The following is a 14,064-nucleotide window of genomic DNA, read 5'->3' as shown; positions in this document are numbered from 1 at the left end:
TTTATTCTTATTTATAGCTGAATAAAACTCTATTGCCTATATATGTTGAAATTTCTTAATCCATTTATCTATTGATAGGCATTCCAGCTGATTCCATAATTTAGCTATTGTGAATAAACCATCCTTTAAATAGGAAATTAGCACATCCTTAAATAGAACATTCTTTCACATACTACACAATATACAAAGAATGACTTTAATGACCTGCTCAACAATTACTTTTCTTTTTTTTTTTTTTTAAAGAGAGAGAGAGGAGAGAGAGAGAGAATTTTTAATATTTATTGTTTAGTTCTCGGCGGACACAACATCTTTGTTGGTATGTGGTGCTGAGGATCGAACCCGGGCTGCACGCATGGCAGGCGAGCGCGCTACCGCTTGAGCCACATCCCCAGCCCAACAATTACTTTTCACGGAGAGGAGCAAAATACTTCAAACAAAGGGTTACACTACATTTTTGACAATATGTTGTAGGTTTTACCCAACATGACTTGTTTTGACATCACCATTGCTCTTGCCATTTGAGGATAATATGGCCTCTCTTATCAAATCCTATATCATCTTGGACAGAAGTAGCTTCAGTAGTTTTATGCTAAGAAGATGTCTCTTTTGAAATTCAACAAACTTATGAGATCTTTGCTCTCTTTGTTCACAAATTTTGAATAATCCATTGCATTTATTAGCATACCAGATAGTCAAGTGAACAAATGCCAATTCCATTTTCTCTCTTTAATAGAAATGGAGTATTTGGAAACTAACTAATTGTGTTTGTCTACACCACCATTGAAACTGCCCTAGGCAACTTTGCTTATGATTTAGTCACATTGGCTGTACTCTATTTTATTTTTTCATTGTTGAACTTTGCCACTGTCTCATAAGTTTTTCCAAATTCCCATTTATTTTCTAATCATTTTTCAATGATAATTCTATCATTGATAGCCAATCCATTAACATATGACCCTCTTGCTTATTTTTCATCAATGTTGTCAGTTTCAGGACACCTGTTTAGTCTTTTTCCTTTATGAGGAAGGAAAGTCATAATGAAAACACAGGTCACGACCTGTCAACTAATGGGCACAAGTAGCAATAAGTTAAAGTTTGTCAGGTAGCGGTGCAGTCCACCATACCTTACTTTGCATGGTCCTAGTGTCCTAGTTATAGGATAGTTATTTTTGAACATTGATGATTTGGAATATAATGCATTCCTTGAAATGAAATGACAACCCAGGAGTCGGCTGCCATGCTTGGCCCAGTGAGGCAGCAGCCAAGCTCAGTTCCCCCAAAATTATAAAAGCAGGAAAACTCAAGACAAGGAAACCCAATAAGGCCAGTGATTTCAGTGACATGGCAAACTGGCCAACACCAGGAGAGTTAGTGAGCCCTGGAAAAACCTTTTTGTAGTCTCAGAGTGTCATCAGCCAAGGAAATAAGTAGCCACAAATTAGAAAGATAAAGAAGAGAAGGTTGACATCCTGTTGAAAATGTCCTTGAGAATGAGCCCCATCGAGCCATCAACAAAGAGAACTAATAAACACAAGTGTGTACCATTGCACTTTGATGATGTAAGCCTAGAGAGTCAGGAAAGACCTGGATCCTCAAACAGCTCTCCGTGTCCCCCTGAAGCAAATAAGTCATCCCATAATAACAGGAGGAATGACACACAGAGTATTATGCTCGAATTCGGGACCCCCAAAAGACCTCCAGAGACCAAGATCTATGGAAGCAGCAAAGAGGTGTTTATTACGAGCTAATTCAGTCCTCCGCGCGCGCACACACAGCAATTGGTGACACTGAGAGGCCCCAAGCCCAGGGTTTGCAGCAGTTTTATACATTCTTTGGGGAAGGCAGGGACCCCTACATACATCATAGCATCTCTTAGCAAATCATCACACACCACAGGAAAATCAAATAACAACTCTGAAACATGATTAGCACATTCACTGGTGGGAACAAGTTGGGGAGGGGTGATTGGTTACTACAAGAGGGGGATTCACTTGAACTGATTGGTTTAAGCCAAGAGGGGTGAAAGTGCTGAACTACATGGTTTCCCAATGTTATCAACCACCATAAACTACTGGGAGGGTCATTTGGCATCCCAGGTATTTCCCTGTCTCATGCTGATTGGTGGCTGCTAGGGGTTTGCTATGGATCCTCACCTAGCCTCACTGAGTCAGGGACACCTGGCACAGCAGATCTCTCCTGTTATTTGTAGATAAACAACTTAGCAGGGTGGGAATGTGCCTAGGAGTGCTCTGTGGGTCTTTCCAAGGACAAAGGTCATGTCCCTTCCTTGGACAGGCTTTGCTCTGAGGTAGAGGCTGGTTTTTCAAAAGTTGGGGGCGAGACAGAAAAAAAAAAGAGAGATGATCGGGATGAAGTGTCCAATATGAGGAGTGAGGAGGGTAATATCCAAGGTACCTTCAGAGGCTGAGGAAGAGGACAAGGCAGAGGAAACTCTCCAGTGAACTTTATTATTCATATGGTTACCTCGAACATGGTAAAAGGACAGATCAGCTTTTTCAAGCAGAAGTTAACACCAGCATGATGTATTACTAGGACAACAATATGGCTGTACAGGTGTATCCTGTGGAAGACGCATTGCTTAAAGAGTATATTAAGCATCAAATTGAATATTACTTTAGTGTAGAAAACTTGGAACGTGACTTCTTTCTTCAGAAGAAGATGGATGGGCAAGGTTTCCTGCCTATTTCCCTGAATGCTGGGTTTCACCGGGTTCAGGCTCTCACCACAACCTTAACCTCATTTTAGAGACCCTGCAGGACAGCAAAGAAGTAGAAGTTGTGGATGAGAAAATGAAGAAAAAGATAGAAACAGAAAAATAGCCAATTCCAGACCCTACTTCTAGTAGTGTTCCATAAACAGACTTCTCTCAGATGATGGATTGTCTAGAGCTGTGCCCGGCCAACCCCTTTGTTCACATACCCTCAGTGATGATCTACTGATGCCTTGGAGGTCATCTGTTGGGAATGTGCAGGTAACTCACTGAGATGCAATGCAAATACTAGAATAAACCATGCTGCACAGATGGAACCCCCAGATTGTTCTCTGTGTATGAGTGTTCCCTCTGAGCCATGATGGGAGACAGAAATGAGGTCTGCTGCTGGCATTTGAGGAGCTGCCTGTCCTTTTCTGTGTGAATGGAATTAGGCTGCATGGCTACTTTGATTTGCAGGGGAAGCTAATTATCATTGTGGAAATACTGCAAGGTGCTGTCTGTTGTTTCCAGGCATATTTACTCCAGGTCAGTAAAGCACAGAAAGAGAGGACAGGTAGCATTTCCCAGCTTGTCGGGTCCTTGGCTGTTGATCTGCCCTTTGCCATGGTGAACATTATATAACTCACATGTTACCATGTTTCACAGGGACTATAAGATTCATTAAGGTGGACCTTTAAGGGGTAAGAAATTGAAGAAATAAACAAGGGTATTTTTTCCATTACTCTTCAAAATGCATTTTTGCTACATCAGTATAAGTCCTGCCCTTCAGAAAAGCATTAATGAGGAGAGTTTCACAGAAATTTTTAATCTCATATATCTTTGTCAGCCCTGTGCTTCTAATCCCAGCAAGTAACTTGGGCAAGTGTTTTAAAAGTTGAGAAAATGTGACATTGTTTGTTTGCTTGTTTTTTTAAAGATATAATAAAAGTTAGATTTATTTATTGTGTAAACTTGGATCCAAGGTGACATTTTTAACCAGCTTATGTACAATCATTGGTAAATTGGAAAATATAGAAAATATTTTTCCATAGGGTAGTTAATTTAGGTCAGTCCAGTTGGTGTTGCCTGTCCATTAACCATTTATGCATTATTAATAAAATTACAACAATAAAATTAACAAAAAAAGAAATGGCAACCCAGTTCTAGAAAATTCTTTCATGAATGCATTTCTTATATATCCATTATGTATGCAATATTTTGTCCAGTTGAACATTTAGTAAAAATATTTTTTGCAGATGGGTGTGGTGGTGCATGCTGTAATTCCAGCAGCTTGGAAGGCTGAGACAGGAGGATTGTGGGTTCAAAGCCAGCCTCAGCAACAGTGAGGTACTAAGCAACTCAGTGAGATCCTGTCTTTAATAAGATATAAAATAATGCTAGGGATGTGACTCAGTGGTTAAGTGCCCATGGGTTCAATCCCTGGTACCCCAAACAAAAAACTTTTGCAGGAAGGTTTATGCCATTTTCACAATGAATTTAAAAATATCTTCAAACATTCTGATCATTCACCTATTACTTTTCTTAAAAAAGAATAAAATTCCAAAAGCATAATATGTTTCAAAATTACCATAAGTGGTATATTTGTCAGTTATTAAAGAGGAGGTAACATTTTTGTTGAGAGGTTATGGAGGGGTGACATTTGAGTTGTGTGGTTTTGACATTCACACCTATTTCAATTCTCCTTAAATTAAAACTCAAACTATTAAACTTTTATTTTTGAAGATCACTAGATAATTTGTAAAACAGATACTCCCACTCTCTATTTTATTTTTAATGAAGAATGCAGAGGATGCTAGGGAGGGATGGTTAGCTTGAATTTAATGAACTTACACTTCATCAAAGATGACATAGTTTATAGACTACACCAAAATGACATAAAACATAATTTCCTAAGGCTTTTGCCCCTGTATTTAATATTTGCCTGTTAGATAGTAGGTATTCTAGCTATATTAGACAAATAAATGAATGAATGGATGATTAGGGGGAGACCATGAAGAATTTTAATAAATTTTATTTTAATGTACTTTATTTTTTACTTTTATTTTTAAAAGGCTTATTTTTGGAGCTGTTTTAGGTTCATAGTAAAATTGAGCTGAAGGTATAAAATTTTTACATGTTCCCTGCCCCCACATGTGCATAATCTCCCTGTTATCAATACTGCACCACCACCAGATTGGTACCTTTGTTTCAAGAAATGAATTTACTATAACACATTCTTATCACCTCAAATCTGTATTTTACATTAGGATTTATCCTTGGTGTTTTAAATTGTATAGGTTTGAACAAATGTATGAAGATATGTATCCACCATTACAATATCATGCAAAACAGTCTCCCAACCCTAAAAATTCTCCTTCCACTATAATCCTTAGTAAACACTGGCTTTTCAAATGTCTCCATAATTTTGCCTTTCTTATAATGTCATGTAGTTAGAATCATAATATTCAGCCTATATATATATGTGTGTGTGTGTGTGTGTGCATGTCCACCTACAACATATATATATATGTTGTAGGTGGACACAATACCTTTATTTTATTTTTATGTGGTGCTGAGGATCAAAACCAGTGCCCTAGCCCATAATATTCAGCCTTTTAATATTGGCTTCTTTCACATAGTGTTATAATATGCATCTAAATTTCCTCCACTTGTTGACATGTCTAGACAGCACATGTATTTTTAGGGCAAATATATTACATTCTCCAGGTGTACCAGTTTATTAATCCAATCAAAGCATCTTATTTCTAATCCTTCCAACAGCCAAATAAGAGACTCAACTATTTTAATGAGATAATCTCATATTGTCTCATTTAAAAATTATAAAAACTCCTGAGATATATCAAATAATTTCCATTTTATACTTGTGATCTGAGTCACATGAAAAAAATGTGCAGAAAAAATCTCTATTATTTATTATAATCATTTTATGAACTAACTGAAAATTTTCCAGTATTTGTAACCAATAAAGAATTATTTAGGAATTCTGGTTGATCAGATCCCAAGTAGAGAGAGATTATGTTCTCATGGTTTCAGAGGGAGTGATACATACTGACACAGTTCCCCTGGGTAGTGGTACAGCTGGTTTAGTGTGGTATATAGTATGGTTTGGATTGTGATTCATTGTGCCACTAGTGTGCCATAGAAATGTGGTTCAAAAACAGTGGTCCATGTTTTGGTGCAGGAAATTTTGACATTTTTGAAGATAAAATATTTGAAGGAGTTCTTACCACCTCCGATGAGCTAAAAATTAACATTTTCGAAATAATGTCATTACAATTTTGAAACTCAAGCCTTCATTAATTACTTTTAACTCAGTGGTGGGAACTCTATAATCTTTTAATTGTAACCTACCAATAAAGCTTTCTACTCTTTTTAATGAAACATATTACAAACAACTTGAAATATATAATTAATTAGCAATTAAGTAGAAAGCCTTCTAGAAAACTAATACTCTGTTACTCTGTTATATAGATTAAAACAGATAAATTCTACATTACAAGTTAAGTCTTATATTTAATTTATTTTCTTTCTTGAGATTTAACAAAAGTCAGAACAGAAATATTTTTAAACATCAACATAATATACTGCGGAGGCAAGAAATAAAAATATTTTCCTGACATCAAGCATGCAAAATTTGGCTTGAAATACTCTGAGGATACACTCTTTGAAGATTGTGTTTTATGTCTGAGTGTTTTTAAATACATTTTTAAATGTTCTTTGTTAAAAATTCCAGAGACAGGGAAGTAGGCAAGTCATTGCTTTTTGTCCACCTCAGATTCTTCATCTGTAAATAGAATTCATACACACATACATATTTCATAGTGTGGGCTAAATAATGAGTTCATAGGTGGCATGTCATTATGTTTTATAATTTTCATATGCATTAGAGTAATTACTGGCTCTGCCAGGTCCTAGCTATGTGAACTTAGGTAAGCCATTTCTCTAAACTTCAGTTTCTTCATCTATAAAACCAAAAGGGTATACCTCTATTCTCAAGTAGAGAGAGATTTTGTTCTCATAGCTTCCTGGGAAGTACTCACTGCTAGAATTATTCTAGATAATACAGTTGAGTTCATAGCAGAGGGCAAATACCTTAGACATTGTATATGTTCTGTTAATAAAATGTGTTACTTATAGATTCAAAGTACTACTTGTTTTAATTATAAACCTTTGCCGAAAGTGAGATTCAAGTAAGATCTGTATTTTTTAGATCAGAAGTAATTGTCCTTTACCTCAGATTTCCCACCAACACTTTGTTCACAGCTAGCCTCTGACTTCTATAGTCGGAAATGACAGTAGATAGATACATTTGAGCTTATCTTTCTCATTGGGTTATAGATTCTGGAGTTAACATATTTTATATAATTGAATCCCCAGCTGCAATTGCATTGTCTGCATATAGTTACCTTATCAACAGAAATAAGATTTCAGTCAACAGTTCTTTCCTGTAATCTAGGTGTGCCACTGAGCTGTTCAATAGAACAACTGGAAGGGAATCTCTACCTAAGGTGTCTCTGATTTGGGTTCAGCCATCTTAGGGTCAGTGCTAGTGGGGGATCCCCTATGGAACTGCAGGGGCTTCAGGGTGAGAGCCTCTAAGGAGTACAAAGAAGATTTTTGCTTTGTTGATCTCCAGGAGGAAAAGGGCAGCTGGGGCTCCTGATGTTATCCTGGGTGCGAAGGTCCTGTGTCTTAGAACTGACCCATCAGACCCCACCTTTCCTAGTACCTATCTGCTCTTCTCAGAGGCTGTTTGAGATGGAATTTTGAGATCTGAAATTTTTCGATAAATTCTATTTCTGCCAGTAAATCTTCTCTTCTAAAGACAATGCTAAAATACAAATGCACACATAACCACACACACACACAATCCTCTTCTTTCAATACTAGTCCTGACCTGAACTGTAACTGTGCTCGATAACAATGTAAAAATGCATGGGGAATGAAATTTCATTGGAAAAGGGTGTCATGTGATGTGTTTATTATAACTCACAGGAATATCCATTTTAGAAGTGGGTGGTATTTTTAAAAAGCAAATAACCCAATCAATAAATGTACAAAGAAATTACACAGACACTTTTCAAAATAAGAAATATAAATGGTCAACAAATATATGAAAAAAAATGTTCAATATCTCTAGCAATTAGAGAAATGTAAATGTTGGTGAGAATGTGGGGGGAGTACACTTAGTGCATCAACTCATGCACTGTTGATGGGACTTCAAATTAGTGCAAACACTCTGAGAAGCAGTATAAAGATTCCTCTAAAAAACTAGGAATGGGGGCTGGAGCTGGGGCTGGGGCTCAGTGGTAGAATGCTTGCCTAGCATATGTGAGGCATTGGGTTTTATTCTCAGCACCACATATAAATAAATAAATAAAATTAAGGTCCATCAACAACTAAAAATATATTTTAAAAAATAAAAATAAAAAGCTAGGAATGGAAGCATCATATGACCCAGCTATCCTGCTCCTCAGTACATACCCAAAGGATTTAAAATCAGCATGCTACAGTGACAGCCACATCAATGTTTATAGCAGCTCAATTCACAATAGCTAAGCTATGGAGCCAACCTAGGTGCCCTTCAACAGATGAATGGATAAAGAAAATGTGGTATATATACACAGTGTATTACTCAGCCATAAAGAAGAATGATATTACAGCATTTGCTGGTAAATGAATAAAACTGGAGACTATCATGCTAAGTAGAGACTATCATGCTAAGTGAAATAAGCCAGGCCCCAAATGTCAAAGGTTGAATGTTTTCTAATATATAAAAGCTAATCCAAAATAAGGGGGGGGGAATAAAAAATAAAAATAAAAAACATTCAAAAAACAAGAAAGAAAAAGGGGGAAAACTGAGGAAGAGGGAATTTCTTCAAAATAGAGGAAAGATCAATAAAATAGATGAAGGGATTGAGGAGGAGGAAGGAACTGGAAAAGGGAAGAACAGTGGAATGAATCTGACCAAAGTTTTATATGTGCAGGCGTGGATATGTCATGGTGGGTCCCGGCATCTCTAATTAAAAAAAAAAAAAAAGTGAACTGTAAATGGATTGAAGAGGGATTGGTAAAGTGGAGAGAGGGGATTGGAGGTGGGGAGTACTGGGGCCTGAATATAACAGGTTGAATTCCATGCTTTTGTGATTATGTCAAGGTATATCTATCCTCGTGTCGTATCATAACTAAAAAGAATAATTGTATATACATAAAAATAAAAATATATACATAAATAACTCTAGTTTCTAAGAGTTCCTCTTGACAAACAATGCAAAAAACAATATATGTCAAATCTGTGCAACTAAAAAATTATTGTGAAGACTAATTTACTCAGCATTATCAAAGAATGAGAATAATCATGTGTTTTAATTTGCCTCATAATGAAATCTTCCATTTTTTTTTAAATGTCAAAACATTTAAAGTATTAACCAGTTTAAGGTATTTTTCTCCCCCTAAAATATATGGTCTAGTTCCCCTGACTTCTGAAACTATGTGCCACAAACCAAATGCAGCACCTTCTAAATGATACTGGAACATCATTATAGGCATCAAATAGTATGCTGTACTATAAATAGAGATCTTTTCAGGAACAATATTAAGTCATGCAGGACTAAATGGACCCAGAGTATATTCTTATTTTTTTTTTAAGAGAAAGAGAGAGAGAGAGAGAGAGAGAGAGAGAGAGAGAGAGAGAGAGAGAATTTTTTAATATTTATTTTTTAGTTTTCGGCGGACACAACATCTTTGTTGGTATGTGGTGCTGAGGATCGAACCCGGGCTGCACGCATGCCAGGCGAGTGCGCTACAGCTTGAGCCACATCCCCAGCCCCAGAGTATATTCTTATATAATTTTTTTTTTAAAGAGAGAGTGAGAGAGTGAGAGAGGAGAGAGAGAGAGAGAGAGAGAGAGAGAGAGAGAGAGAGAGAGAGAGAGAGAATTTTTAATATTTATTTTTTAGTTCTTGGCAGACACAACATCTTTGTTGGTATGTGGTGCTGAGGATCGAACCCGGGCCGCACGCATGCCAGGCGAGCACGCTACCGCTTGAGCCACGTCCCCAGCCCCTGTATATTCTTGATTCAACTGTTTACTTATTATAAATATTTTTAAAAATCTTGTTCTCTTAACAATTTAATTGTCTTGAGTCACTTACTGAGTCATTTGCTTTGTAACAAATCTCCCCAAACTTAGTGGCATTTAAAAAAAAAAAAAACATCATTTTGTTGTACCTTGGATTCTATGGATCAGGAAAGGGCATGTGGCAATGGCTCTTCTCTGCTCCACAATACCTGGCGCGTTAACTAGGAAGACTCAAATGTCTAGAAATGACCCTAATATCTGAGGTCAAGAATAGCTGGTACTAGAGGCTCTGATTCAGTGATGGCATCTCACCACCAGTCTGGTGCCTGGGCTGGAAAAGTTAAAGTGTGGACTCAGTCAGGACTGTTGGCCACAACACCTGCCCCAGACCTCTTCCCATGGCTTCAGAGTCTTACAGCATGATGCCTGAGGTCCAGATGGAAAGCTTCCAGAGGGTGTTCCAAGAGAAATAGATGGACATTTCATAGCCTTTACTCACAGCCTCAGAAATCATGCAGGACCACCCTATTAGTAACAAGAAAGTCACAAGGTCAGCTCTAGATTCCAAGGGACAAGATTTGGGCTCTACTTCTTGATGGGGCAGTGGCAAGGTTACTTCAGAGAAGAGATTGTGGGACAGGAATCATTGTTGTGACCATCTTTGGAACTTATAGTCATTTCTTACTGTTATTGACCAGTCTTCCTCTTATAGACTTCCTTCACATTGAAAGTACAGTTTCTGTGCTAAAACAACATAAATTGTCTAGCTATCAAATACTGAATACAAAATCTGAACATGCAGGCCTGGGAGTATGTCCCTGGGTTCAATTCCCAGCACAGACCAAAATTAATTAATTAATTCATACATAGTCATTTGGGTGAGGCCTAACAACTGTCTTGTTTGAAGACTGGATTTCAATACACTGACATTATGGTAGACATTCTGTCTCACTAGGTTCAAATAGCATAGGATGAATGTTGTGAACTGACCTGTGCCCTCACCAAATCCATATGTTGCAGTCCTAACCCCAGTGTAACTTTTATTTAGCCTTAGAGGAGGTAATTAAGGCTAAATGAGGTCACATGGGAGGCATCCTAAACCATTAAGATTTCTAAGTGTAATGTATTAAATCAGCAGACATGTACTGCATCCCAATAAATGTCAGGGATTGGGCCAGAAAATGGAGGGACCCAGGATGCCATCCTTCCCTCAAACACCACATAAGGACAGGCAGAAGCAGTTGTCTTCAAGACAATGAGAGAGAGCATTTAGGAGAGATCAGTCCTGCTGATACCTTGATCTTGAGCTTCTGTCCTCCAGAACTGTGAGAAAGTCAGTTCCTATTGTTTAAGTCTGTGGCGTTTTGTCATAGCTGTGCCCGCTGTCCCAAACACTGAGTAAATGACTGTGTCTCATCTCTCTGGCTTTACTAATACTCTCACCCAGGCTCTCTATACTCTTCCCAGATGGTTGTACATTTCTGTGCTTCCTCTTATGCTGTTCCTTCTATCTAGAAGGTTCTTTCCTTCCTCTCTGGCCCTACGGATTCATCCTTCAAGACTCAGCTCAGATGTCATTTTCTCTGTTTTACTTGGCGGACCAACTAGGTGGCACTAATCACTCCATTCCTGTGCGCCTATCTTGATTTTGTCCTTTTTTAATATTGAATGAAAACCCAACCACGGAGTCTCTCTCCCTGCAATAGCATGAGGTGTTTGAGGGAAGGACTGCATCCTGATTCCCTTCATTTTCCAGCCCAATCCCTGACACTTAATGGTACACAGTACATGTCTGCTGATTTAATACATTACACTTAGAAATCCATAAAATTTCAGAACTGGAAGGCACCTATCTTAGTCTGTTTTCTATTCCCATAACTGGATTCTAGATGAGGTAATTTATAAGGTAAAGAGGTTTATTTGGCTCCTAGTTCTGAAGGTTGGAGAGTTCAAGTTTGGGCACCTCAATCAGGGTGCAGTGGTGCACACCTCTAATCCCAGCAGCTTGGGAGTCTGAGGCAGGAGGACTGCAAGTTCAAATCCAGCCTCAGCAATTTAGAAAGTCCCTAAGCAACTTTGCAAGACCCTGCCTAAAAAAAAAAAAAAAGAAAGAAAGAAAAATAGAAAGGGCTGGAGTGTGTTTCAGTGGTTAAGCGTCTCTGGGTTCAATCCCCAGTACCAAAAAAAAAAAAAAAAAAAAAGATTGAGTAGCCCGTATCTGGGGAGGTAGGTCTTGCTGGTGTGGACTATAGATTCCCAAGGTGACAGAGGACCTCATTTAGCCTCAATTACCTCACAAAAAGATCCCATCTCCAAATGCCATATTTGAATTACATTTCCATCCTCTTAATACTTACCAGTAAAGATTAAATTTCAACACAGGTTTTGGTGGGAATATTCTAACCATAACAGCACCTATGATGATCTAAGCCAGACTCTCATTTCATTTCATAAGTGAAGAAAACAAAGTCTGAAAAGATTGTTTCAGACAGATATTCCAAGGGAAATCACTACCACTCTACTAGTTAGCACAAAAAGGCATCCTGAAAGGTAGTAATTTTAGGGGATGATTGAACAATTGAAAATGCATGAGCTCATGGAACGTGCTGCAGAAGGAAATGTGCTGCAGACACAGGGTGGGGCACACAAGAAGATCCGGAGACAGATCTGAGTCAAGACAGAACTGAACTCATGTGTGCATGTTGAAAATGTGGTACAGTAATTGGGAAAGTCTGCTCAGAGATCTTCATAGCAACTATAAATTTCATTATTTTCATTATCTCTATCTCCCAGTTTCCCCTAATTTTTGATGCAGCGGTTAGAAACATAAGTCAGGACTTTTTCTTTTTTTAAATGTAGATTCCTTCATTTTCTTTTTTTTTTTTTTTGAATTTTTTAATGTTTATTTTTTAGTTTTCGGCCGACACAACATCTTTCTTTGTATGTGGTGCTGAGGATCGAACCTGGGCCACACGCATGCCAGGCGAGCGCGCTACAGCTTGAGCCACATCCCCAGCCCATAGATTCCTTCATTTTCTGAGTAAAACAGAATTGTGCCACATGCATATCCTGTTTTTCCATAATTGCAGATAAGCAAAACAAATAGAATCACATTTCCCCTTTATTATCAGTCTTCCCACCCAATCATTCCTTGAGTCAGAGCAAAAAATATTGAGTACCACCTTACAAATCATTTTCCTGACAAACTGCAAAAAGATAAGTGGGGTGATCTACTTCCCTTATTCATCTTCCCACATAAATGTTTTCATTTGATCCATGGCGGAAATGCTAAGGGTTGTGAACATATGATTCCTCTCTTGTCTCCTAATACATTGACAATTTGGACTCCAGAAAATAATATGTGAAAGTGAAGTAGGACAGAAAGAATTAAAATACAAACAGGTAGAAAAGAGACATAACAGGAGAACAAGAAATTAAATTTAAATTAAGAAATTAAAGATTTAAATTCAAAAGTTCTGCATACTTTTCCAGGTCTGTCACTCCCTAAGCCAGTCACTCTCCCAGGCCTGTTACTCCAGATTCCTAGGAAATTTGTCAATCTGCCTGTGCACTGTTAGTTAACCCTTCAATAAATACATTAAGAGAGATATGCTATTTCAAGAAACCTTTAGCTTAGGGGAGAGTTTATTGCACTATTGATCAGATAATGAAGACCACATCAATCTCAGTATCTCAGTCTGACCAGAACACCAGAACCCATCTGAGATCACCACACTGAAATTATTTTTACATACCTTTCTATAAGCACCCTTCATCAAATTTCCTTTAAAAGAAAAGCTGGGGACCTCAAAATGCATCTCTCATTCTCAAGATGACCTGCATTCTCCCTTGAATGTGTAGCTACTCTCCTAAATTAATCTTTGTCTATGCCTCTGATTGGCAGGTGCTAAAATTCTTCTCCATCACATTAGCAAGAACCCCACTGGTCCTGAATGGAGTTCTCCTTCTCTCCTTTGACCCTTCTTCAGAGACACCTCTTTTCTCAAGACAAAAGGGCCTATTGCCTTCTGTTGGGAGATGAGATATATACCAGCATAAAATATGCCATATTTTCATTATGGAGAAAATTGTGGTAATGTTATCAACGCCTAAATAACAACATCGTGGGGTTGCTGTGAGCCTTTAGTCAGAAGACACAGAAAAGAGCTTAGTTCAATGATTGGAGTTTGGGGAAAGCTCACAAAACTGTAAAACATAAGGTGCAAACACTGGCTAGAAGTTTCGTTTG

At 37.8% G+C, this 14,064-nt stretch overlaps 1 pseudogene; it reads left to right on the top strand.

The window, feature by feature from the left end:
* The first annotated feature begins 1,266 nt into the window (after positions 1-1,266).
* The window catches only part of LOC113182952 (la-related protein 1B-like), a 36,760-nt pseudogene continuing 23,962 nt past the window's right edge, over positions 1,267-14,064 (top strand).

Source organism: Urocitellus parryii, chromosome 1, assembly GCF_045843805.1.
Source record: "Urocitellus parryii isolate mUroPar1 chromosome 1, mUroPar1.hap1, whole genome shotgun sequence".
In the NCBI taxonomy this organism is placed as follows: Eukaryota; Metazoa; Chordata; class Mammalia; order Rodentia; family Sciuridae; genus Urocitellus; species Urocitellus parryii.
This window is presented reverse-complemented; position numbering and strand designations above follow the sequence as displayed.